The sequence below is a fragment of the Culex pipiens genome, chromosome 3 (assembly GCF_016801865.2).
Source record: "Culex pipiens pallens isolate TS chromosome 3, TS_CPP_V2, whole genome shotgun sequence".
In the NCBI taxonomy this organism is placed as follows: Eukaryota; Metazoa; Arthropoda; class Insecta; order Diptera; family Culicidae; genus Culex; species Culex pipiens.
In genome coordinates this window covers 64710340-64736275 of record NC_068939.1, presented here as the reverse complement: position 1 = coordinate 64736275, position 25936 = coordinate 64710340, and the positions used below count along the sequence as shown (strand labels likewise).

At 32.1% G+C, this 25936-nt stretch overlaps 1 protein-coding gene across 1 annotated transcript in view; it reads right to left on the bottom strand.

Moving 5' to 3' along the window:
* LOC120424976 (phospholipase ABHD3) overlaps positions 1 to 16457 on the bottom strand; it is a 32131-nt gene extending 15674 nt beyond the window's left edge. Inside the window, exon 1 of the mRNA XM_039589333.2 lies at positions 16009 to 16457. The gene's annotated coding sequence lies outside the window, so the exon portion shown is untranslated. The remainder of the gene's footprint in view (positions 1 to 16008) is intronic.
* Positions 16458 to 25936: the final 9479 nt, after the last annotated feature.

Genomic DNA, 25936 nt, shown 5'->3' with positions numbered 1-25936 from the left:
TATGGAAACATTGTCTTGTAGATACTTTTAAAGATCCTTTCTACATTAGGAAATGTTCCAAATTTCAAATGAATATTTAAAGTCACTTTAAATACAGGATTTTTTTTTTATATTGAAGTTTATTTAAAACTTCCGAGTATTATCATAAATCAACATTATTTTAAATTAAAAATAAGGTTTTTTTTAAAACTACAATATCCATAAGATCTTTATTCTATTCCAATTTGATAAATCTAAATTTTGAAAAATCTCTGTCTTACAGAAAACAATTCGAAATATTTTGGCTTATCAGTTCAGCGCAATATGGAATTTTCTAAACCAATATACTTTTCTATCATTATAAAAAGTAAAAAAAAAATATTTTCAAAAATCTGAGTGCAATAAAACTTATAAATGTTCATAGAAAACCTTGGTCAATCGATTTTTAACTATTTTAAGTACATTGTAAAACGTTTGTTTTTGCGTTTTTAATCTGAAAAGGTACTTTTACATTTTCCCAAAACTTGTATTTTTGAGACTACAGATAAAAAAACGTGGAACTAAGGCCGTTGCTATTTTTTTAAGTTTATGTGTTTAAACTTTTTTTTGTAATTCTATCTTGAAACTACCTACTTTACCAGTCACGCTTTTCTCTACCCAAAAAAAAAGAAAATCAATTTTTAACCAATTTTTGATCTTTCAAAAGCATTGGAAAGAAGATCTCTTTAAATTTAAAAAAATATTGAGGGTTGGAAACTTGACGTGTTTTATGTGACTTTGCCAATATTTTTGAAAATTTAATTTTTCAGGAAACAAATTTGACTGTGTTTTTTACTAACATTTCCTATATTTTAGGTTAAAGAAGTATGCAGTAATTGTTGTAGTGTCCCAGACTATGCCTCTACACATTTTTTTAACAATTTGAATAATGATGGTGCCATTCTAGAACAGAAAATGTGAAAATCAGGCAAAAAAATAAAAAGTGACTGTAAAACATGAAAAAAATAGAAAGGCAAAATGTAATAATACTACCAAAAACAAAGTTAAACTAAACAAGATAAGTGATAAGGCAACAACGTAAATAAAGTTTTTCGTAGAACAAAAGTTGCCCAAAATGTCCTCCTGAACACGGGAAAAATAAAAATTTCGAAACAAAAATGAGCAGTAGAGGGTTAAAATATCCGTTTATGTAACTCGTTAAAAATCATGATTTGTTCAGCACTCGTCGTTTTTATCCAACTCGGTAAATCTCGTTGGATAAATGTACGACTCGTACTAAAAAATTCTCCTTTCTTCAACTTGTGCCATAAAATACTATTTTTATTTCAAAAAAATTTTGAACTGAACATTCCTATCCTAGCCCAACGTCCGGAAATCACCAAACAGTAATCAGCTGCACATTGAGTGACGGATTCTCCCCGAGTCGCACCGCGGCCGTTGCATGGCCATCCATCGCGCGTTGAGAACCAGTCAACATTAGTACGCCTCTGCTCAAGGACGAACGCTGGTCTGGTCTGGCTGGCTGACACACTGGCGAAAGTGCTTCAATAAGTTCAGCACATTTTCGCATTATTTTGCAACTTTGGTTCCGCATCGTCCCTCCACTTAGAAATGACTTGACATTACTGCACTGTTCGGTACTTGTGAAGACAGTGGGACCCTCTAAAAATAGTCTCGAAAAAGGTCTGCACAAAAACGTCATTATAAAATGTGATGACTTCATAGGTCGAAAACTTGTAAACGGTGGGTGCCCCATTTTCGCCCTAGATTATTTATTTGACCAGAATGTAAAAAGTTTGCTTTAAAAATCTGAATGTTCTATATAAAAAATTCTTAACAGGTCCAAAATAGAATGCTACACTCTATGCGTTATTGTAGCAGTATACAAACAAACATGGATTCATTATCAGCAAAAGTTACAGCTGGCAAGCTTGGTTTGTGTTGGTTCATCGTTTACAGGTATGAGTGCAACACGACACACACACTACTCCAGGCCACTAAGTGCGGTGGGGTTTAGTGTTTGCACTGACAAAGTTGTACTTTGGACCTCCGACTTTTTTTTTCGCGAATCGCGTGCCGGTCCACTTCGTCTCATGCTCCGAAACTGAGTGCCAAAAAAATTGGTGTGTTTATTTTTGTTTATGTTTAAATACCATGCGGCTGCGTTGCTCGATCGATGATGCCTCTTTATTCAGTGTGTATACTAGGATGTAACAAAAATGACTTTTTGGCGGGCATTCAAGGGTTTGTTCCGGTGGGCATACTAAGCCCAAATCCAAAATATGAGCTTGATTGGACGTAACAGGAGCTGGCGCTCCGCCCTTCAATTTTAAATGGGATTTAACCCGTAAAAAAAGATTTTTTCAAGAATGTCACTTTTTGAGGGATTTTGGCCACTGAAGCGTTTATTTTCAACATCGTTGGCGTGAAGGCGAGATCCTTGCGCATCTTTTGGTATATATAACATTGAAATTTGGAGCACCCTGGAGCTCGGTACAGGCCTTCAAAGTTTGGCATTTTTTTCGAAAAATCGGCCCCGGCAAAATCAAATGGCGTCTAGGGCGTCGCGAGGCGCGACGCATATCTTTTTTGCCGGGACCGATTTTTCGAAAAAATGCCTAACTTTGAAGGCCTGTACCGAGTTCCAGATTGCTCCAAATTTCAATGTTTTATATACCAAAAGATGCGCAAGGATCTGGCCTACACGCCAATGATGTTGAAAATAAACGCTTCAGTGGCCAAAATGCCTCAAAAAGTGACATTTTTGAAAAAATCTTTTTTACGGGTTAAATCCCATTTAAAATTGAAGGGCGGAGCGCCAGCTCCAGTTACGTCCAATCAAACTCATATATTGGATTTGGGCTTAGTATGCCCACCGGAACAAACCCTTGAATGCCCGCCAAAAAGTCATTTTTGTTACACTCTAGTGTATACTCTTCGCCGTTGAGAATGTTCGCTTATGTCGGGCTGTCGTGATAAAATTGTCAAAATGTAGCTTTTCATGAGCTTTTAAATGTGTGACCAATAATTGACAACTCGAAACTTTTGAAGTTGGTGTCTGTAAACGCTTTAGTTTCATCAAGGTATGATAGTTTTAGGTACCCTGAACACGCTCCTTTCGACAAAATTGAATTTTATTGAATTCTCTGCCAATAAATAAAATTAGGTTTTACGCCGACTCGTTTTGGAGGTTAGAAAGTAGTGCACTGTTTACATGGACTAAGCACAGTTTGATGCGATCGTCGATTTTGTTCGAGGAACATCGTCGCAAATCGACGAAGACCATGTAAACAGTGCACACGAGCTGTCAAATGACATCACGGCGTAAAACCTAATTGTAAATTTCGGTTATAAATGGTATGGAATCATCTTGAGCAACCATGCGCACTCTCTTATTTTACAACCCCATAGATGTGTATGTGGGTGCGCATGGTCACTTAAAATGTTTCCATGGCATTGACACCCAAAATTTCCAATTTTATTTATTGGCAGGGAATTCACTAAAATTCAATTCTGACTATTGGAGCGTGTTCAGTGAGCCCAAACCTATCATACCTTGACGAAACTGAAACGTTTACTGACATCAACCTTATAAATGTCGGGTTGTGTGATAGACAGTACAGTCCAGACTCGATTATCCGAAGGCCTCGGAAGAATTTCACTTCGGATAATTGAATCACGAAAAAAAATTTTTTTGTTGCCTATTTTTTTATTGTCGAGCTTAAGTATGACCCCTAAACTACGTTAAAGTGATTTAATACTTTTAAATCCAAGATGGCGGCCAATATGGCGGTGTTGAAATATTGAAAAAATGCATTTTATTATTTAATAGGCAATCAACTATTAAAATTTGACTAAAATAGGGTTGGAGAACTCGAATTTGATGTTAAAAACAAGAAAAAGAAAAAAAAATTGTTCGTGATTCGTTTCGTTTTTTTCCTTTCTATAAAATGTTAACCTCTGAAAGTTAGTCAGTTTTCTGCATATTCTTTAGCTGTGATTAAATTCGAAATAATTCATTCTGTTGAAATTCTCCCTTATTTTTTACCAATTTCCCTTAAGATTATATGCATTTCTTGACGAAACTCTGTTGTAGCTTGTTCTTAAAATTCCACCATCTTAATCCTTCCGTCAATGATTTAAACTTCAACTGGGTTAAAAATAGATCCCAAAAATGGTGCCAACAAATTAATCACTGCGCCTATATAGGAGCACAAAAACACAGCCTTTGCTGACACGAAGCCTATCAATAATTCATCAATGTTCTTCGGAGGGACAATTTTCATCCGCACGTCAAGGCACCCCACAAAGGAGTAGGGAGTTGATTTCAACTTTTATTTTTCAAATTCATAAGATTGAATTGATTGATTCTGAAACAACAGAATAACAAAACGAAAATTCAATGGACCTGAAAATATTTCTTCCACTAAAAATTTAAACACAGTTTCGAACAAATGGCCAAACTCCTGTATCTGCCCCAAAGGAGCAAAACAGAACGTTCCAGCTTTTTCCATTCACATCGAGTGCATTGAGTCCTGTCGTACTGGTGCTGCATTCGTGTGTGTTGTTTGGCAGGTGCACAACAACGGAATGGACGCCCAATACTAACAATAAAAAGTCCTGGTACAGAGAAGCGAAGAAAAAAAAGCAATTTCATTAAATTTTCCCCCACAACCTATATGTATACAACCGTAACTGGTGTGCAAAAACAAAGCCATGGGAAAAAATGGAAAGCCTTCCGCCTGTACATGCCGGGGAAAAGTCACAAACACCCCGCGCCAGATGAAACCGTCAAAACCTTTCATATTTTGTGCTGAATGCATCATTCAACACCGTTTCATTGGGACGAAAACAGGGCACAAAGGCACACCATGTCGGAATGAACTTTCCCACTGGCGCACCGGCGATGTCCTTTGGAATGTGTTCTCGTGATGCTGTAACAGCGTTCAAATTAAATTGAAGTAGTTTTGGCGCCTCTTGGAAAATTCAATTTAAGTTATGTTCTGGCATGCTTAATTAACGAAATTTCACATATAATTTTTATCGTTTAATGATTCGCAGTATGTTTGGCCTTCCTCACTGAGAAAAGGCTTTGAAAATACTTGCAAAATAGTTAGTTCAGGCCTTTCTGTCTTTTCAGGTGTAAGAGTCGACCAAGTAAAATGGCCCTTCAACTGGGTCAAAGGGTTCTAAAAAGTGGTCAAATTTAAAATTATTTAGGTGAAAATTTGTTTGCTTCGGTTGGAAACAATTTTTATTGGGATTTTAAGGGATATGTAAGGCATTATTTCCAGGAATTTCTACTTTTGCTTAAGGCAAGTGACTTAATAACCAAATGGCTGACATTTGGTACATACTCGTAAACGCAAAAATCAATTTGAATTTTCTTTTAAAATTTTAAAAATGAGAAGTGTGCAATAAACTGTTCAAGTCTTGATTCAAGTGACAACACCTATTTATTGTTACCTATTTAACAAATTAATAGTATAATTACAACAATAAAGCCCTCACTAAGTGATCCAGACAGGTGAAAACATATTTAAACTTAGAGTGGTTCTCTTAAAAATCACAAATCGACTTTTCTTTGTATTTTTATTTTATTTTGATGAAACTTTGTCCTTGTCCCTATGTCAGAAGAAGTAATTTTCATCCTAAGTTTTTCTATACAAGTCTCCAAACAAAATGGGTTTATAAATGTGACACCAATTCGGTTAAGTTGTATGCAAAAAAATAAAAATAGAAAAAATAATTTCCGGTTTTTCATTTAACTTGTTATCACTTTAAGTTTAATTTACAAATATTTTTTTCTTATTTAGGAAATATGAATTTTTCGAAATGAAATTGGAAGTGTAAGTTTTTTTAATGCAAAATCAAACTTACAATCGAAAAGTACTTTACATTTTTTGATAAAATGTACCGTTTCCATGTTTTAGCAACTTTTAGGTATACATTTTCAATTAATTTTCGTTTTTTTTTTGCATTTTAAAAATACTTCTATTAGAAAAGCAACCCTGAAAACATATTTTTGAGAAGCTGAGAAAATATGGCAATTAGTTTGTGAGATACGGTCTCGCAAAGAATTCGAATCGATGAAAAAAGATTTTTTCCATGTTTCACCTAATTAGCCTGTAATTTTTAACTGATCATATCTCGGAAACTATTGGCCCGATTTTCAATGTTATAAAATGACACCTACGCGAAAATTTTCTGAAATTTTCAATAAAATATTTCAATATTTCAAAAATTGTATAATTTGGTCTAAACTATGAAATTAGGAAAATTCATATGTTGAATTTTATTTGCAAAATGAAATAATAAGATTTAATAACACTTTAATTTTCTTCTGGATTTAAAAAAATAGGGTACAATTTTTTTCCACAGCTTTTTATTTTAACGTTTTTTATCATAAAATAGTAAAACAATCGATTATAAACAAATAGGTTTTGCTGCACACTATTTTATTTAAAATATAAAAAGAAAAATCCATCAATATTTTATCAACGTTAAAAAATAGTAATTCAAAAAAACACTTATACAGCAAACAATGATGCAGGGCAGTTTTTGTAACAAAAAAACTCCATGATTTATTTAAAATGGACAAATTACGATCTTCTAAGTTTAAATTGATTTTTTATTAAGCTAAACTTTCTCAAGATTAAGTCATAAAAAAATGGAATTTTTACCAACATTTGCAAAACAACATGTTGTGTTCTCCCATACTTTGATATATTTATTGGTAGTATCCATTTCAAAGGTAATTTTGTAACTTTTTTCCAACTGGTTTACTCGATTCATCTGCTCGAAAACTCTGCCCCCGACCATCAGCGATGGAAGAATCTTCATCAAAAGAAAATCTTTTGATGCTCATCAAGAGAAAAAAAATCGGAAGGGAACATGTCTCTTCTCTCTCGCGCACAAAAGATCGGTAAAATGAAACAGAAAAAAACATCAATTGGATTATTCGGGAGAACTAACAATGAAAATCACACAAAAAAACTTCAACTGAAAACCGAAAAATTCTGGAGCGATTTTCTATTGCGTGTTTCGCCTCCTCTCGCGAAAAAGGTTTGTTTACGATTATTACATCCTTGCCCTTTGGATAAATCAACTGTTCAAATATAGTTCATATATAAGCGGATAGTAACAACGGAAAAAAGAATAAAAATGATTAAGTTTTTCGAATAGTTTTCAAAGAATGTAAGGATGTTTTGATAAAATGTGTTATTATTTTTAAGGTGAAAAGTATCTTAAAAAATACACATTAAAAAAGCATGGTTTAATAAACGCATTACATCTGACAATATTGACAGATTTTGTGTCCGAAAAATGTGTAATATTACCTGTAAAATTTGTAAATTAGCATCATTTTCTAAGTGAATCTACACATCCCACATAAATTGTGGTAAAATAACTTCTCTAATCTTCAAATTATTTACGTTCCAAAAATTTTAATTATGGTTCTGAATTCAGGGTCCAGAAATAAAAAATTAAAAGGATAAATTAATCACTGTATTGGGACCATCCATAAACCACGTGGACACTTGTTTGCAAATCCCCCCCCCCCCCTCCATCGCGGACAATTTCCATACAAAAGATTTTTTTTTGTATGGATGGTCCCTGTTGGAAACGGCCGGAATGTGAGCACGGACACCGGGATTGTGAGCGTGACAAATTAAAACACTCAATTTATCGATCGTTACAAAGTAGGGACCTACATAGGGAAATGAAATGTTCTGGGAGAAAATTCAAACACCCAAGGTCATTCAAATTTAAGGTTGATTTTTTTTTGTTTTTCTTTGGTGCTAGCATTTTTCCTGTACCGAACTAGCACAAACATAACAAAAACTACCAGATTATTACCATCAACAGTTTTACAATACTTCTGATTGTTGTAAGTCTCGTTTTTTTGCCAACATTAATTTAAATTGATTCCAACCTTGTTCTTGCATGATCTTGTTGCTCGATTGGAACCCCGATTTGACAGTTCGATTGGAACCCTGAGAGTGACATTTCGCCTCTCCATATAGGCTCTCTATTACAAAGCTGGGAACCGTGGTGTAGGGGTAAGCGTGATTGCCTCTCACCCAGTCGGCCTGGGTTCGATCCCAGACGGTCCCGGTGGCATTTTTCGAGACGAGATTTGTCTGATCACGCCTTCCGTCGGACGGGAAGTAAATGTTGGCCCCGGACTAACCTTAAAAAAAAGGTTAGGTCGTTAGCTCAGTCCAGGTGTAGGAGTCGTCTCCCTGGGTCCTGTCTCGGTGGAGTCGCTGGTAGGCAATTGGACTAATAATCCAAAGGTCGTCAGTTCGAATCCCGGGGTGGATGGAAGCTAAGGTGTAAAAAGAGGTTTGCAATTGCCTCAACAATCAAGCCTTCGAACACCTAGTTTCGAGTAGGAATCTCGCAATCGAGAACGCCAAGGCAATGCTGTAGAGCGAATAATTTGATTTTTTTTTTGATTACAAAGCTGTGAATTTATTACAACAATTAATGACACGTATTTCACAATAGAACACAAAACTTACAACTTCGGTGTCCGCACTACCGCTCGTCCCAAACTGTTATTTCGATGCCAACATTTTAAAAAGCATTATGTACAAACCATGCGTTTTGAGAAAAACGCATTTGAATGTTGAGCATCATTTTTCAATTCCCATTTTAATATAAAAACAAAAGAAGATGTTCTAATGATAACAAACGATGAAAAACGTTGCTTTTATTGATACTTGATCATCCATATTCAATAAAACATTATTTCCGTCATTATATTTAAGAAAAACAAACATAACTTCTTTTGAAATCACCATCGTCTATATCACCCTTTGTTATGATTCGTTTTTCTTCGCCGAATGTACATGGCGCCTTTGGCCAGTGGAGGGGAAGTTTTGTTATGATTCGCTTTTCGTCGGCAAATGTACATGGCGTCTTTTTCGTGTTGCTTTTTTTCGTCACGAGGTTCATGTAGTCTTTTATTTGACAGGTTGACAGGGCTATATAAACAAGAACTGCTGATGGCAGAGATTTTGTTTATGTTACTTTTTTTTAAATCATTATTAAACTGACTTTACTGAAGTAACTTTTGCTCAATTTTGGTGGAGAGGTAGCTTATTAGAGGTACTTTCAGAATATGCAATAAGCCAGAAAGTGTCAAAATGTACATGATGCCTTTTGAAATGTTGCCGTCGATTTACTTCTGTTCTTCACTGAGCGATAGCACGGGCACCGATCGTGAGTACACGCAAAGCCGACATTAGTCTTTTAAGACTTAAAATTAGGCTTTATCGAACCTAACCGTGTTAAGTCTTTTTAAGCCTAATGATGGGTTAGTCTTTAAAAGACTAGTTTCGTTTTAGTACGAAAAAGGCTAAATTTTAGGCTTAATGTTATCGTCAAAAAGCCTAAATTTTAGTCTTTTTCGAGAATGCGAGGGGATCAGAGCGGACATAATCCAAGATGGCGGAACTTGATTAAGACTTATTTTTAGGCATAAAAAGACTTATTTATAGGTTTAAAAGACTAATTTTTAGGCTTTTGCAGGGAATTGGAGGGGATCAAAGCGGACGTAATCCAAGATGGCGGAACTTGATTAAGACTTATTTTTAGGCCTAAAAAGACTTATTTATAGGTTTAAAAGACTAAATTTTAGGCTTTTGCAGGGAATGGGAGGGGATCAAAGAGGACATAATCCAAGATGGCGGAACCTGTTTAAGACTTATTTTTAGGCCTAAAAAGACTTATTTATAGGTTTAAAAGACTAATTTTTAGGCTTTTGCAGGGAATTGGAGGGGATCAAAGCGGACGTAATCCAAGATGGCGGAACTTGATTAAGACTTATTTTTAGGCTTAAAAAGACTTATTTATAGGTTTAAAAGACTAATTTTTAGGCTTTTGCAGGGAATTGGAGGGGATCAAAGCGGACGTAATCCAAGATGGCGGAACTTGATTAAAACTTATTGTTAGGCCTAAAAAGACTTATTTATAGGTTTAAAAGACTAATTTTTAGGCTTTTGCAGGGAATGGGAGGGGATCAAAGCGGACATAATCCAAGATGGCGGAACCTGATTAAGACTTAATTTTAGGCCTAAAAAGAATTATTTATAGGTTTAAAAGACTAATTTTTAGGCTTTTGTAGGGAATGGGAGTGGATCAAAGCGGACGTAATCCAAGATGGCGGAACTTGATTAAGACTTATTTTTAGGCCTAAAAAGACTTATTTATAGGTTTAAAAGACTAATTTTTAGGCTTTTGCAGGGAATGGGAGGGGATCAAAGAGGACATAATCCAAGATGGCGGAACCTGTTTAAGACTTATTTTTAGGCCTGAAAAGCCTAGGGGATCAAAATGGCGGGAACAAAGGGTAGAAAATAAAATATTGTTATATATTATTTAAATATTTATAAAAAAAATTTTATTCGGTAATTTCGCAATACAACAGATTCACGGATGCGTTCAGCTATGACCTGAAAATAAAAAAAAATCAATATTTTGAAGATGAGTTGTGACAGTTTGATAGTTATTTAAAAATTGGGTGATTTCATTTAAGTGAGAGAGACAGTAAATTAAGAGTTAGAGTTTAGCTCAGAACTAGATTGGCGTAGTTTGATTAGATCTGAAGAATTAAAGAATTAAAGAATTAAAGAATTAAAGAATTAAAGAATTAAAGAATTAAAGAATTAAAGAATTAAAGAATTAAAGAATTAAAGAATTAAAGAATTAAAGAATTAAAGAATTAAAGAATTAAAGAATTAAAGAATTAAAGAATTGAAGAATTAAAGAATTAAAGAATTAAAGAATTAAAGAATTAAAGAATTAAAGAATTAAAGAATTAAAGAATTAAAGAATTAAAGAATTAAAGAATTAAAGAATTAAAGAATTAAAGAATTAAAGAATTAAAGAATTAAAGAATTAAAGAATTAAAGAATTAAAGAATTAAAGAATTAAAGAATTAAAGAATTAAAGAATTAAAGAATTAAAGAATTAAAGAATTAAAGAATTAAAGAACTTAAGAATTTAAGAATTTAAGAATTTAAGAATTTAAGAATTGAAGAATTTAAGAATTGAAGAATTGAAGAATTTAAGAATTTAAGAATTTAAGAATTTAAGAATTTAAGAATTTAAGAATTTAAGAATTTAAGAATTTAAGAATTTAAGAATTTAAGAATTTAAGAATTTAAGAATTTAAGAATTTAAGAATTTAAGAATTTAAGAATTTAAGAATTTAAGAATTTAAGAATTTAAGAATTTAAGAATTTAAGAATTTAAGAATTTAAGAATTTAAGAATTTAAGAATTTAAGAATTTAAGAATTTAAGAATTTAAGAATTTAAGAATTTAAGAATTTAAGAATTTAAGAATTTAAGAATTTAAGAATTTAAGAATTTAAGAATTTAAGAATTTAAGAATTTAAGAATTTAAGAATTTAAGAATTTAAGAATTTAAGAATTTAAGAATTTAAGAATTTAAGAATTTAAGAATTTAAGAATTTAAGAATTTAAGAATTTAAGAATTTAAGAATTTAAGAATTTAAGAATTTAAGAATTTAAGAATTTAAGAATTTAAGAATTTAAGAATTTAAGAATTAAAGAATTTAAGAATTTAAGAATTTAAGAATTTAAGAATTTAAGAATTTAAGAATTTAAGAATTTAAGAATTTAAGAATTTAAGAATTTAAGAATTTAAGAATTTAAGAATTTAAGAATTTAAGAATTTAAGAATTTGAGAATTTAAGAATTTAAGAATTTAAGAATTTTAGAATTTTAGAATTTAAGAATTTAAGAAATTAAGAATTTAAGAATTTAAGAATTTAACAATTTAAGAATTTTAGAGTTTTAGAATTTAGAATTTAAGAATTTTAGAATTTTAAAATTTTAGAATTTTAGAATTTTAGAATTTTAGAATTTTAGAATTTTAGAATTTTAGAATTTTAGAATTTTAGAATTTTAGAATTTTAGAATTTTAGAATTTTAGAATTTTAGAATTTTAGAATTTTAGAATTTTAGAATTTTAGAATTTTTGAATAATGAAATTTTGAATTTTTGAGTTTAGAATTTTAGAATTTTAGAATTTTAGAATTTTAGAATTTTAGAATTTTAGGATTTTAGAATTTTAGAATTTTAGAATTTTAGAATTTTAGAATTTTAGAATTTTAGAATTTTAGAATTTTAGAATTTTAGAATTTTAGAATTTTAGAATTTTAGAATTTTAGAATTTTAGAATTTTAGAATTTTAGAATTTTAGAATTTTAGAATTTTAGAATTTTTTGAATTTTAGAATTTTAGAATTTTAGAATTTTTTGAATTTTAGAATTTTAGAATTTTAGAATTTTAGAATTTTAGAATTTTAGAATTTTAGAATTTTAGAATTTTAGAATTTTAGAATTTTAGAATTTTAGAATTTAAGAATTTTAGAATTTTAGAATTTTAGAATTTTAGAATATTAGAATTTTAGAATTTTAGAATTTTAGAATTTTAGAATTTTAGAATTTTAGAATTTTAGAATTTTAGAATTTTAGAATTTTAGAATTTTAGAATTTTAGAATTTTAGAATTTTAGAATTTTAGAATTTTAGAATTTTAGAATTTTAGAATTTTAGAATTTTAGAATTTTAGAATTTTAGAATTTTAGAATTTTAGAATTTTAGAATTTTAGAATTTTAGAATTTTAGAATTTTAGAATTTTAGAATTTTAGAATTTTAGAATTTTAGAATTTTAGAATTTTAGAATTTTAGAATTTTAGAATTTTAGAATTTTAGAATTTTAGAATTTTAGAATTTTAGAATTTTAGAATTTTAGAATTTTAGAATTTTAGAATTTTAGAATTTTAGAATTTTAGAATTTTAGAATTTTAGAATTTTAGAATTTTAGAAATTTAGAATTTTAGAATTTTAGAATTTTAGAATTTTAGAAATTTAGAAATTTAGAAATTTAGAAATTTAGAATTTTAGAATTATAGAATTTTAGAATTTTAGAATTTTAGAATTTTAGAATTTTAGAATTTTAGAATTTTAGAATTTTAGAATTTTAAAATTTTAGAATTTCTGAATTTTTAAATTTTTGAATTTTTAAATTTTTAAATTTTTGAATTTTTGAATTTTTGAACTTTTGAATTTTTGATTTTTTTTATTTTTGAATTTTAGAATTTTAGAATTTTGGAATTTTGGAATTTTGGATTTTTGGTATTTTGGTTTTTTGGAATTTTTGAACTTTTGAATTTTTTGAATTTTTGAAATTAAGAATTCTTGAATTTTTAAAATTTTGAATTTTTGAATTTTTAAATTTTTGAATTTTCAAATTTTTGAATTTTTTGAATTTTTTGTATTTTTGAATTTTTAAATTTTAGAATATTTGAATTTTGGATTTTTTTAATTTTAGAATTTTTGGATTTTAGAATTTTTGAATTTTAGAATTTTTTATTTTAGAATTTTTAATTTTAGAATTTTTAAATTTTTGAAGTTTGGAAATTTGGAATTTTTAAATTTTTGAATTTATAATTTTTTGAATTTTAGAATTTTAGAATTATAGAATTTTAGAATTTTAGAATTTTAGAATTTTAGAATTTTAGAATTTTAGAATTTTAGAATTTTAGAATTTTAGAATTTTAGAATTTTAGAATTTTAGAATTTTAGAATTTTAGAATTTTAAAATTTTAGAATTTCTGAATTTTTAAATTTTTGAATTTTTGAATTTTTAAATTTTTAAATTTTTGAATTTTTGAATTTTTGAACTTTTGAATTTTTGAATTTTTTTATTTTTGAATTTTAGAATTTTAGAATTTTGGAATTTTGGAATTTCGGATTTTTGGTATTTTGGTTTTTTGGAATTTTTGAACTTTTGAATTTTTTGAATTTTTGAACTTTAGAATTCTTGAATTTTTAAAATTTTGAATTTTTGAATTTTTGAATTTTTGAATTTTCAAATTTTTGAATTTTTGAATTTTTGAATTTTTTGTATTTTTGAATTTTTAAATTTTAGAATATTTGAATTTTTGATTTTTTTAATTTTAGAATTTTTGGATTTTAGAATTTTTGAATTTTAGAATTTTTTATTTTAGAATTTTTAATTTTAGAATTTTTAAATTTTTGAAATTTGGAAATTTGGAATTTTTAAATTTTTGAATTTATAATTTTTTGAATTTTGGAAATTTTGAATTTTAAAAATTTTAAATTTTTGAACACACACACACACACACACGGAGTAGCACTCACGCAAATTTTCAAAATTGCGCTCATACACACACACACACACACACACACACACCACTCATACACACTCATTCACAAACACAACCACCACCACCACCATCATTTTCACCGCCACCGTCGGTTGTCCACTCCCGCTTCGTTGTCCTTTTACGCTTCCACTTTGAATTTCAATCCCCGGCGGATTGATTCCGAGATTTTCTGTCCTCTGTTGTCGCACTCAAAACTTCCTCCAGCACTCACAAACACAACGCCGTCCACAAAAAAGAATGTTCCTTCCCTCCTCCATCTGCAGAAAAACACGGCTCAATTCACGCCTTCCCGTCCTCCTCCACCATACCGAGAACCAGAATTTACCGTTCGGCCGCTTACTCACTCCGGCCGAACCTTCCGGCAGGAAAAACACAAAAACTTACCTGCAAACTGGCCAAAATCCTGCCCCGTCCGACGAACTGCAACCTCCACCGGCAACTTTCAACTTTTTCTGATTTGACATGTCAAATCGTGAACCAAAGTTTATAGTACAGAAAAGCCTTAAATTTAGTCTTTTTCTAAGTTTTGCACTAAGTTCTAAAAAAAGCCTAAAATTTAGGCCCAAAAAAAGACTAATTTTTAGGCCTTTTTCTGACAATACTGACCGAACTTCAAAAAAGGCTAAAAATAAGTCTTTAAAGACTAATGCCGGTTTTCCGTGTACAAACAATTGAACGGAGCACAAGCAGTGTCCGAGGGGTGCGACACTTGCGTATTCGCAACAGTCCCTATGTAAAATGTTTCTACAAACAACACGAAAAAACATGTTTTTGATTGGATGCATTTTTTTCTTTCAGAGCGATAAGATGATTCCATACCATACACCATACCCAAAATACCCAAAAATTTACACAAACAAATCGCTTGAGATTCAATAAAATGACGAAACTGAAGCATTTTCAACACTTCACAAATCTAGTATATTTTACTAAACTATTTTCAAACCATATTTTTCTGACTTTTAGAATTCTCGCTTACCTTTTCAAAAAGTCCTATGTACATAGGAAACCCATAGCGCATTGGTGGTTTTGAAAAAGTAATCTAGAATTGTTTATATTTATTGTTTTTTTTACTTTTAACCGCAAGAGATATTTATTAATTTGATAGCAAATGTTGAACAATTCTAGATTACTTTTTCAAAACAACCAATGCGACATGGTTTCCTATTTACATATAGGACCTTTTGCAAAAGTAAACGAGAATTCAATTATGTAAATTAAATTTAATATTTTTTCTTCGTTTCAACATAACGTAACAATAACAAAAATAATCTTAGTGATTCATCAGCCAACCGTAAAATAAAGTATAAAGGTTAAAAGCAGTACTTCAAGGCTTCAAGTTTGGACACATTTCATATTCCACACAAAACCCACTTCACGTGAACCAGCACACAAAAAAAAGCACTGCAGCACCAAATGGATGCTATCCTTTTTTATCTTTCCTTCTCATATAAGTACACGAGACTTGATGGTATGAAAGCTTGCACCATAAAAATCATCACCACCTCGTTCGTTCGCCACCGCCATCCGTTTTTTGCACACTTTTCATCGCCATTAAAGTTCGTTCCACCTGAACTAAAGCTCGACCTTCTCAAATGTTAAATCTGTGGTTGATTCAATTTTGTTCGACTTTAAATCGAATTTTCCTAACCATCACGTCCGTATCGCTCCCAAGCTAAACACGTCGTAAAGCTAAGGTCCCTGAAGGGTAGCCAACTTTCCACCTAATTGGGACACACTTTACAGTCCTGGCCGCCGTCGTCGCAGTGGAGCGATTAAATAAATTTTTCAGAAGTACCTGATTTACTAGCAGCACCAACAGCAGCGCAGTCGTCCTGGTCCAGATTTCGGATTACTATCGTTAGGGGTTTTTTTCTTTGCGTTGAAAAACGGATATGTTATGAAACATGCAACGTTGTGAAACGAAAAACTGCCTAATCCTTGGTTGGCTGCTTCAGCGGTGGAAAATTCAAGAACCCCTTTCTCGCTTCAGGAACATTCGACCGAGACAATTTCCAGCTTATCCTGGCCTTAAATCCTCAACTACACACACTCACACACACACACGTCCACGACCTGGTGAAAATTCTTTCCCTGAGTCCTTTAAGGGATGACGACGTTCACTAATTTGCACTAAACACCGAAACAAAAACTCAGAGGACAGACAGAAAAACCAAAGGGCTGAAGAAGGTCCTTTTCCCCAGCAAGGGCTACATTAACCTCCTTTTCTTCGGAAGGAGCAGTTTTTCACACCTCGAACGACCAATTCCGATCAACGTTCGCACCAGGACTGGCCTCCTGAACTTCAGTGCCGCATTATGCTGGAAACGATGAACCCCAGCGTTGGCCGCAGCAGACGTACGTCCCCGCACTGCCAGAATGAACCAACTTTTCATGAATGAAAATCACGTGCTCGGCCACGGCCAATTGAGGAACCGGCGCCGGTGGAGTGAATGTGACGGAAAAGCAAAGTAGGGAAACGGCGTCTTCCTGCTCACTCGATGTGGGGGAGGAAATGTCAGAATTTTCCGTGCCATGGGGAAGGCGAAGTTGCGTGCAATAAGTTTTGTGCTTTTCCTTTGGATCGATACTGAGGGAGATGGGGAAGCTGGATGAGTTTAAAGTCGTTTGTTTTTGGAGAAAGTTTTTGATATTTTGATCGAACCGTTAGATTAAAAGTTACCAGTAGGGTAGAGTAGTCATCAATTAGACACGGGGAACAATGATAAAATGGATCTCACAAGCCGAAGTTTCAACCAATCAGGCTCATATTTGGGGGAAAGGTGTGTCTACTGGATACACGTCTGCCATAATAGTGGATTTGGTTATGGACGCTCCCTTGCAAAGTTATTATTCATATATACATTTAATGTTTGATTATACCCCAATAAAAGTAAATTATGACTGAAAATTACATCATTAACACAAACACTAATATTTCTCCAAATTTCTTTCGTCATTTCATAGGCAATGAGTTGGGCAACAATGGCCTTTCGTTAGATTTGATCAAAATAAAGAATATACCCAGAATCCAGGACTGTCTCATTGTTCCCCACTCTTTTCAGCCCATGGGTAACAATGAGACACTTTGATTTTTCTTCAATAAGCTTTTCAAAATCTAGGGAAATCCTTCAAAACATGAATTGCAAGTGATTTTTGGCATATTTATTGAGTTTGAACTTCATTTAATCAAAAATATAAAGTTGTTTGGTTTAAATAAATGTATTTTACAAAATTTAAATACTTTTTAGTATAACTTTTGTTAATTAAAGTTTCAAGTTGACAAAATTGCTTTAAAATGTTCAAGGCAAGGCACCTGCAATGGGACAATACAAAAACATGATGTTTTACTAGATTTTTTTTGATTTTCGTAGAGTGTCTCATTGTTCCCCATCTGTCTCATTGTTCCTGCCAAGTGCGTCTACAATGAGACAGTTGAATAACTCTGGCTGTAGACGTCAGATCGATCTCAAAGTTAAAAACCAAAAGTGTCTCATTGATGACTACCCTACCCTAAATAAAATAAATGCAGAGAAAGGCTTTCTAAGTGATAAATAATGCAGGACTATTTCCAAATATTATTATAAAAATATTTAAAATATTTTTATTTATTTATTAAAAAAGTTAAGGGGTAGAGAATTACCAACTCACACGAAATCGGGAAAAGATGCCCCGACCCCTCTTCGATTTGCGTGAAACTTTGTCCTAAGGGGTTACTTTTGTCCCTGGTCACGAATCCGAGGTCCGTTTTTTTTTATTTCTCGTGACGGAGGGGTGGTACGACCCCTTCAATTTTTGAACATATGTGAAAAAAGACATGTTTTTCAATAATTTGCAGCCTGAAAAGGTAATGAGACGGAAATTTGGTGTCAAAGGGACTTTCAGGTAAAATTGGACGCCCGATTTGATGACGTACTCAAAATTCCGAAAAAAACGTATTTCTCATCGAAAAAAACACAAATAATGTTTCAAAAACTCTGCCATTTTCCGTTACTCATATGTAATTTTTTTTTTTTTTAACGTTTCATTTTAAGGGAAATTCAATGTACGTTTCGAATCTACATTAACCTATAAGGGTTTATTATTATTATTTATTATTTATTTATTACAATTATTATTATTTATTTATTACAAAAATTTTGGTTTAAAAATTTCGTGTTTTTGTAACTTTGCAGGGTTATTTTTTGAGTGTATAAGGCTTAGTGATTTTTCACGCACGAAAATAGCAAATTTCACGGGGACCTCAATTTCAAAAACAAAATTTCACGCAAGTTTCGCGGAACGTGAAAAATGTTATTAAAAAAAGGGCATGCGTATTTTCATTTATTGAGTTGCGTTTTTTTTAATATTCGACTAATATAGCTAAAAAGTTTTCGCTGATTTGCTTCCGTTTTATCAGTTTAAATTTTATTAAATTTCATATCAAAGCAAAATTTAACAATCTTGTCCAGCCAAAATGAGTCAAATAAATTGAATTTTCTGTGACATTTAGCCCATTCAAAATAATTTTTAATGTTTTCATCTCTCTTTTTAAAAACTAAATTTAAAATCAATAGGCAAAAATATTAAAATTTGTAACGAAATCAAAAATTTTATTCAAAATGAGAACAGAATACAAGAAAAAGGTGTTTTTTTAACTTTCACTTTCATCCTAAATAATCAAATATCATTAAAATTAAACAGGACTAAGAAAAAATCTGAAATATTTTAAACAGGTGATTTACGAGACATAAAATTAAAAAAAACTCTTTTTTTTTTGAATATAACAAAGTTTGATTCTTTTAATTTCTTTTGCAATTGATAATTATACATTTCAAATGAAATAGTGGTAAAATTTTTACTACAGCGAATGAAAATATTACTAAATTTAGTAAGTTTCTAGAAAACTAAAAAATCATAACAATTCTTTAAATAGTTCATATCAAGCTTTTCAATTGAAAACTAATAAAGTTTACTTAAATAGTCTTTATGGTTGAAATATTTATTATGTTATTTGAAAAATAAAAAGCTTTGAGAAAATTGATAAATTTCTAGGATTTCACACATATTGTGAAATCGTCAAAATTCACTAACCCTTTATTAGTATTGAACAAGGGTATTCACTCGCTTAATTCTACAGTAGTTCTTAAGATTATTTTTATTCCTATTTAAATTTGATAAAATATAAATAATGACAAATTGTTACAGTTTCACACAAACAAAAAATTTCACGGGATTTCGCGGAAAAAGCCAAACTTCGCGGATTTCACGCTGTCCGCAAAATCGTGAAATTTCACTAACCCTAGTAATAATGTTCCACAAATTTGTAGAGCAAACATTTACAAAAAATTTATACAGTGAATCAAAAAATTGTACGTACAGCCCTGTACGGAAACATTATTCGCTGATATAATCCCTAATTTTTTAGTAAAGTTCCAATTTTTATAAATCAATCGACGCGGGAGAATGTCCTCATTACGATCCTGACATTGATTTGTCAAAAAATTGTAATAAAAAAAATATAAAAATAATTTACTAATAAAAGTCCCAAATTAAGGCCAAAAAATTGTCCGTACACCTCATTAATTTTCTAAGTTTGATTGATTTTTGATAAAGCATTTAATTAAATGTTGTTAGTTTGACATTTTTAAGTGCCTCCAACACACTTGAAGCGATTTTGAACTTTTGATAACTTTGTTCGGTAAGTTTACATGAAAATTTAGTATAAATTTCCTTATTTATGTAAAACTTTACGAATCATAAGTATTTCAGACAACTATTTCTAGAAAATTGTTTTATAGTGTAAAAAAAACACCAACTGAACATTTTCTATTAAAAGCCGTCGAAAAAACCTTTGTTTATACATGTTTTATTGTCAATTTGGAGTTGTCCCACCCGTGTGGATCAATCGGACCGCGCACTGGATTCACAATCCTGAGGTTGCTGGTTCGAATCCCGCGGCGGGCGCTCTAAAATTCTTTGTGTAAATATGGGTGTAGGGATTGAGAGTGGGTAACAGTAGAGGCTCGTATGCTAGAAAGGATAAATTTTAAGAAATTTGTTCTAAATACGAGTAGCGTGTAGTGAGAGAAAGAGAGAGTTGTTAAACGTTTGTGTGAGAGAAATAAATCAGTCTTGTAGTTTGTTTCGGCACGGAAAGACGCGTTTTATTTCCATCCGAAACCCAACGAAAGTTGCGGAATCAAGAGCTCCGATCACGACAATGGCGCGGATTGGTATCACCTACGCGAATTCGGAAGAAAAAGTGATTTTAGTTTAATTGTTCGGCGAGACTGCAGATGAAAATGGACATTTTTAGTGGAAGTTCTGCTGCGGAAAAAGACGCCATCACTGGCTTTGATTTCTACTGGCAGAAATTTTGGACGTGTGTGTGTGGCGGTTGCAGCTAGATCGTTGTCTTTTGTCCGTTCGTTGCCGGTTGGCCCCTTTTTCCGAGTTGGGTTGATGTTTCGCAGTGAAGATCCAGCTGCGTACTTTTGATGTGCTTTGGCAGGTTTTGGGAATGGCACGTGACACTCGACGTGACAGCGGCCATCTTCCCTGAAAATATTTAATATTTGTTGACCAGCATGTGTGTGTTGGTGGGTGTGAGTGCGAAGGCGTTCTTCCCGAGAAAAGCATCGAGGCCGCCATCTTGTAACTTTCACAGTGACTTCCAGCGTTTGTTCCCCATTATCGAATGGTGTGCTTCTTTTGTGAAGGTGTCCTCCCCGAGGGAGGCATCCCGGGACTGAGCATATGTGTGTTGATGGGAGCGGGTGTGAAGACGTATTCTCCGAGAGAAGCAACAAGGCCACCATCTTGAACATTTTATGAAACCTTGCCCCGTCTGGTTCCCAACTCCTGTCAGTGGGTTTCTTATAAGAATGTTTTCCCCGAAAGGATGATGATTTCCCTGAGAGGACAAATGTTTTCCCCTAGAGGATAATGAATATGATAATGATGATGATTTCCCTGAGAGGATGAAACTTCCCTGAGAGGATGATGATTTCCCCGAGAGGGTGATGATTTCCCTGAGAGGATGATAATTCCCCGAAAGGATGATGATTTCCCTGGGAGGACAAATGTTTTCCCCGAGAGGATAATGAATATGATTATGATGATGATTTCCCTGAGAGGATGATGATTTCCCTGAGAGGATGATGATTGAGAGGATGATGATTTCCCTGAGAGGACAAATGTTTTCCCCGAGAGGATGATGAATATGATTATGATGATGCTTTCCCTGAGAGGATCATGCTTCCCTGAGAGGATGATGATGACTTCCCCGAGAGAACGATGATTTCCCTGAGAGGACAAATGTTTTCCCCGAGAGGATGATGATTATGGTGGTTTCCAAAGAGGAATTAAAATTATGCTTCACGTTAATGAAAATTAGTTCTCAAGTGGAATTGATATTTTAAACCGGAATTGGTGACCTTGATTTTCTCATTTGTAGACTCTTCATCGGTGTGTTTGGGGAGTTCATTTTCTATGATTGAATAGGTTCAAAAAGAATCAACATTTTATTATCATGGAAAAAGCTATTCTTTTTTGTAGGTATTTTTTTTAAAGGGAAGAACAGATCGACTGTTAAAATATAATACCAGTTGCTGTTGGAAAAAAACACGAATTTTAGGATCAAAACAATTCTGCATTGTTAGATTGTGTTGGTATGGTATAATGTGGGTTGAAGAAAAACATAGCCTATGATAAGTTTTTCTGTAATGTATTTGTTGTTAAATTGTTGTAAATTTATAGGTTTGTACAATTGGGCAAAATGGGAAACTTAGATAAAGGAACACCACATCAATTATTGCACTGGTTAAACAATATTTTTAGATTTTTAATGCAGTACCGGATTCGAGTGGTAGAAATGATAGTTCTCCCATAAGGAATACTTTGTAAAAAAAAAGCAAAAAAAAAATGCTCGAATGGAAGTGCTCCATTGGTGATTGACTAAAAAAGACAGGCTTGTAAAATATAATGTGAGATTTTTTAATTTTAATAATGGGAAAACATGAATAAAGTAGAGAAAACAAAAAAAGTTAGTTTTAATAACCTTTGATGATTGAAAAAGAAGCCTAGAACTTTATTTCATTAAATATAATTTGAAGTATATAAGAAAATTGTTAGTTATTTTGCTAGTTTGTTTTTTAAGAACTTGGTATTTAGGTTTAATATAATAAAAGATTTTGGTTAAATTTCGAAAAACATTTTGAAAACTGGAGCATATTCTGAATTTTGGATGTTTTATCCTTCTTCAATGATAAAACATCCAAAATTCAGATTTTTGAAGTTTAAATTGCACAATTTAATGTGAGATTTGAAATATGAGTAATGTGAAAAATGTATGAATATTGTTAACGAATTTTATTTTTTTCTGATAACAAAATAATTTTTATTTTTATTGAAAGTTGAAAGTTTTGAAACTTGGATTGTAATATATAATTTGAGATTTTGCATGATTTGTTGGAAACAGAAATAACGTGAAACACAAATTAAATTAAGTAAAGAGATTTATTATTGTCGTACATTATGTAAAATATTTTTTAACTTTGATATGTTGGATATAATTTGAACCTACGATTGTAGGTCTGCAGACATGAACAATGCTATTAAAGTGAGAAACTTAGATTAACGAGGAGAAAGTTGGAATCTGATACTTAATGTTTTAGAATGTTTTTATTGAAGTAGAATTTTTGATGTTTTGATTGTACAATTAAATGTGAGATTTTAAATATGGTTATTGTGACAAGGTGGGAAAATTTTGAAATTGTCAATGAATTTTCATTTTGTTCTGATTGTAAAATAATGTTTACTTTGATTGAATGTTGAAAGTTTAGAAGTTTAGTTTGTAATAGATGATTTGAGGTTTTGCATCACTTGTTTAAAATAGAGGTAATATGAAAAAACTTATATCAAGTGAATATAATTATAATTGTCGTAGAGACAATCCAGACAAATTTTACTGCAGACATGAACAATTATATTTAAGTGAGAAGCTTGGATTAAGAGGAGAAAGTTGGAATCTAAATGTGGAATGTTTTAGTATTTTTTATTGAAGTAAAATTTAATTGCAAAAAAAATAAAATGAAAATAACATATTTCAAGCATATTTAGTGCCGTAATTTACAGGAGAGATTATAATTATCTGGTTGTTTGTGTATTAGTAACTATTAATTTAAGAGTAGATGAGGAGGAGAATGTAGGGATTGAGAGTGGGTAACAGTAGAGGCTCGTATGCTAGAAAGGATAAATTTTAAGAAATTTGTTCTAAATACGAGTAGCGTGTAGTGAGAGAAAGAGAGAGTTGTTAAACGTTTGTGTGAGAGAAATAAATCAGTCTTGTAGTTTGTTTCGGCACGGAAAGACGCGTTTTATTTCCATCCGAAACCTAACGAAAGTTGCGGCATCAAGAGCTCCGATTACGGCAATGGGTAGGGGCAGGGGGGGCAGAATGGACCAGGGGGGCAGAATGGACCACCCTTGGTTTTGGGCTTTAGAATGGATTTAGACCAATTGTAGGGCAAGGGTCTTGTAAAGGACGTCAAATAACATCACCATACCGAAAACGACGTTTGAATTCATTGTATTTTTCGAATTATGAGCAAAAATGTAAGTTTGTTGACAAAACCACGCAAATGTTGTTTATTTCGAGGTTTTCAAATAAGCTTTCTGAACAGTTGGATTGATTGAAGAAGTCTGTTCAATGCTAATAATGTTACTAGATGTTAGTACCAAGGTAAACAAACAACAACCAAACCTTCAAATCATTTAGAGGCTTGGTGGTGGAAGGGTAAAATAAAAATCCACTTGGGGGCAGAATGGACCACCCTTTTCCTGCCTCATAAAAACAACCAAAAGTTAAGAAATTTGAGTTAAATTGATTATTTCACCCCTGACAGCTTTACAAATCAGGTTAAATGCAACATTAGTTGATTTTTTAGTTGTTTTGATGCTTATTTGTAAAAATAGTGTCTTATTACAACATATTAACACTATTTTCAAAAATCGTTGTTTTGGTAAGTGACTATTTTTATAAAAGTGGTCTAACTTCATGGAAACTATGTTAGAAAGGTCCCTGAAGTCATTTCTTATCTCCCTTCAACGTTGTATTAGACGAAATGGCTTGTTTTCTAAGGTGGCCCATTCTGCCCCGCAGGGTGGCCCATTCTGCCCCGCACCCAGGAAAAGTAGTCGAAAAAACTTTTTTTTCAAAGTGGCTAAAAAATAGTTATAAGCTCAAAATTTTAATCAACCAATTATACAACATTGAAGGGAACATTCCAAAGCATAAGCCTACTACACTGGATTCATAAATTTGTAAGTTTTTGTAAGGTTTTCGGTACATTTTACTTAGGCGGACCATTCTGCCCCCCCTGCCCCTATTCGGCGCCGTCGCTCCGTGCCATACTTTCATACACTTAGGAGCCCAGGGCGGCGAAGTCCTTGTAGATAAAAGCACAGACAACAGACGTAGCGGCTAGAACAAAATAATTTGAAAATCGTGTGTAAAAACATGGCTGCCGCATCCTGCTAATCTACTAGCGCCATCTGTTAGCCTATTGCCACTCTCTAAAGCAGCCATGATGGTTTTCTGAGAAGGTGTGTTTGAAAATGCATCACCCAGTAATGTTTAAAAAATATATTATTTCAATTTTTCGAAATATAAATTAAAAAGGTAAAGATTATGTTTTTATGCTATAGTAAATCTACTTTAATTATTAATTAAAGCGATTTACGAGCACATGGAAGTTTTTTTTTCATTTAATTATTGATATTAAAAAAATAGTCTAGTCTGATGCTTTTTTAAACACAGCAACCAAGGCCGCGCTTGAGGCTGTCAAATTCTTGCTGGTTGTGTTTATAAACAAAACCAACAGAGGTGAGCGAAAAGGAGGGAAGACGGTGGAAATCGGGAGGATGGGCAAGCGTTTCTTGGAGGATAAAAGATCCGTAACCAGAAAGAAACAATCCGGAACTGTCGAAGAAGGAAAAACAGCAAGGTATGACACGGTAAACGGTAAAATGACAGTAGGCGGAAAGTGATATTTTGACAGCGGGCAATGTGTCAGGGCAAAGCGACTGCAGCGCCACAAACGGATTGCCACAACTAAAAAATCTGTAGCGATGATTTACACAAGGGAAGAATCGAGCCCAAACGTCTGTTGTCTGTGATAAAAGGAAGACACTAGTGGTTGGTACTAGCAATGGTGTCCGACAGCTATAAAGTCAACTTCGTTTTTTTTTTATATATTTAATTTATAGAACGTTTAAAAAGACAAAAAAAAACTTCAGAATGATACTCAAAAATCAAAAATCATTACAACCCACAACCCACTAAATCGGCAAAATAAAAATACAGTCCAGACTCGACTATCCGAAGTTTCGATTTTGCCAAGGTCTTCGGATAATCGAGTCTGGACTGTAATATAAAAATAAAAATTTCATGAAATCGACTGACCTTGTAGAAAATTGCTCAACGTTTTTCCATAACCAGGAAGGTTAAACAAAAAGTTTGGCTCGATTATTGCAACACTGACCAAAACTCAGATGGGACAGTTTTGCTTTTCAAGGCAGTGTTGCGTATCTTGAAATAAGACTTAGTGATGTTCAAAAGTCAATTTGGAATTGGGTATAGGTTCGACAACAACAGTTATTTATTCAGTTCTTGTCATAAGTCGTTTCCAACACAAAAAATGCAGGATTTTGTAAATATCATCAACTCGAAAAAACACCATTTA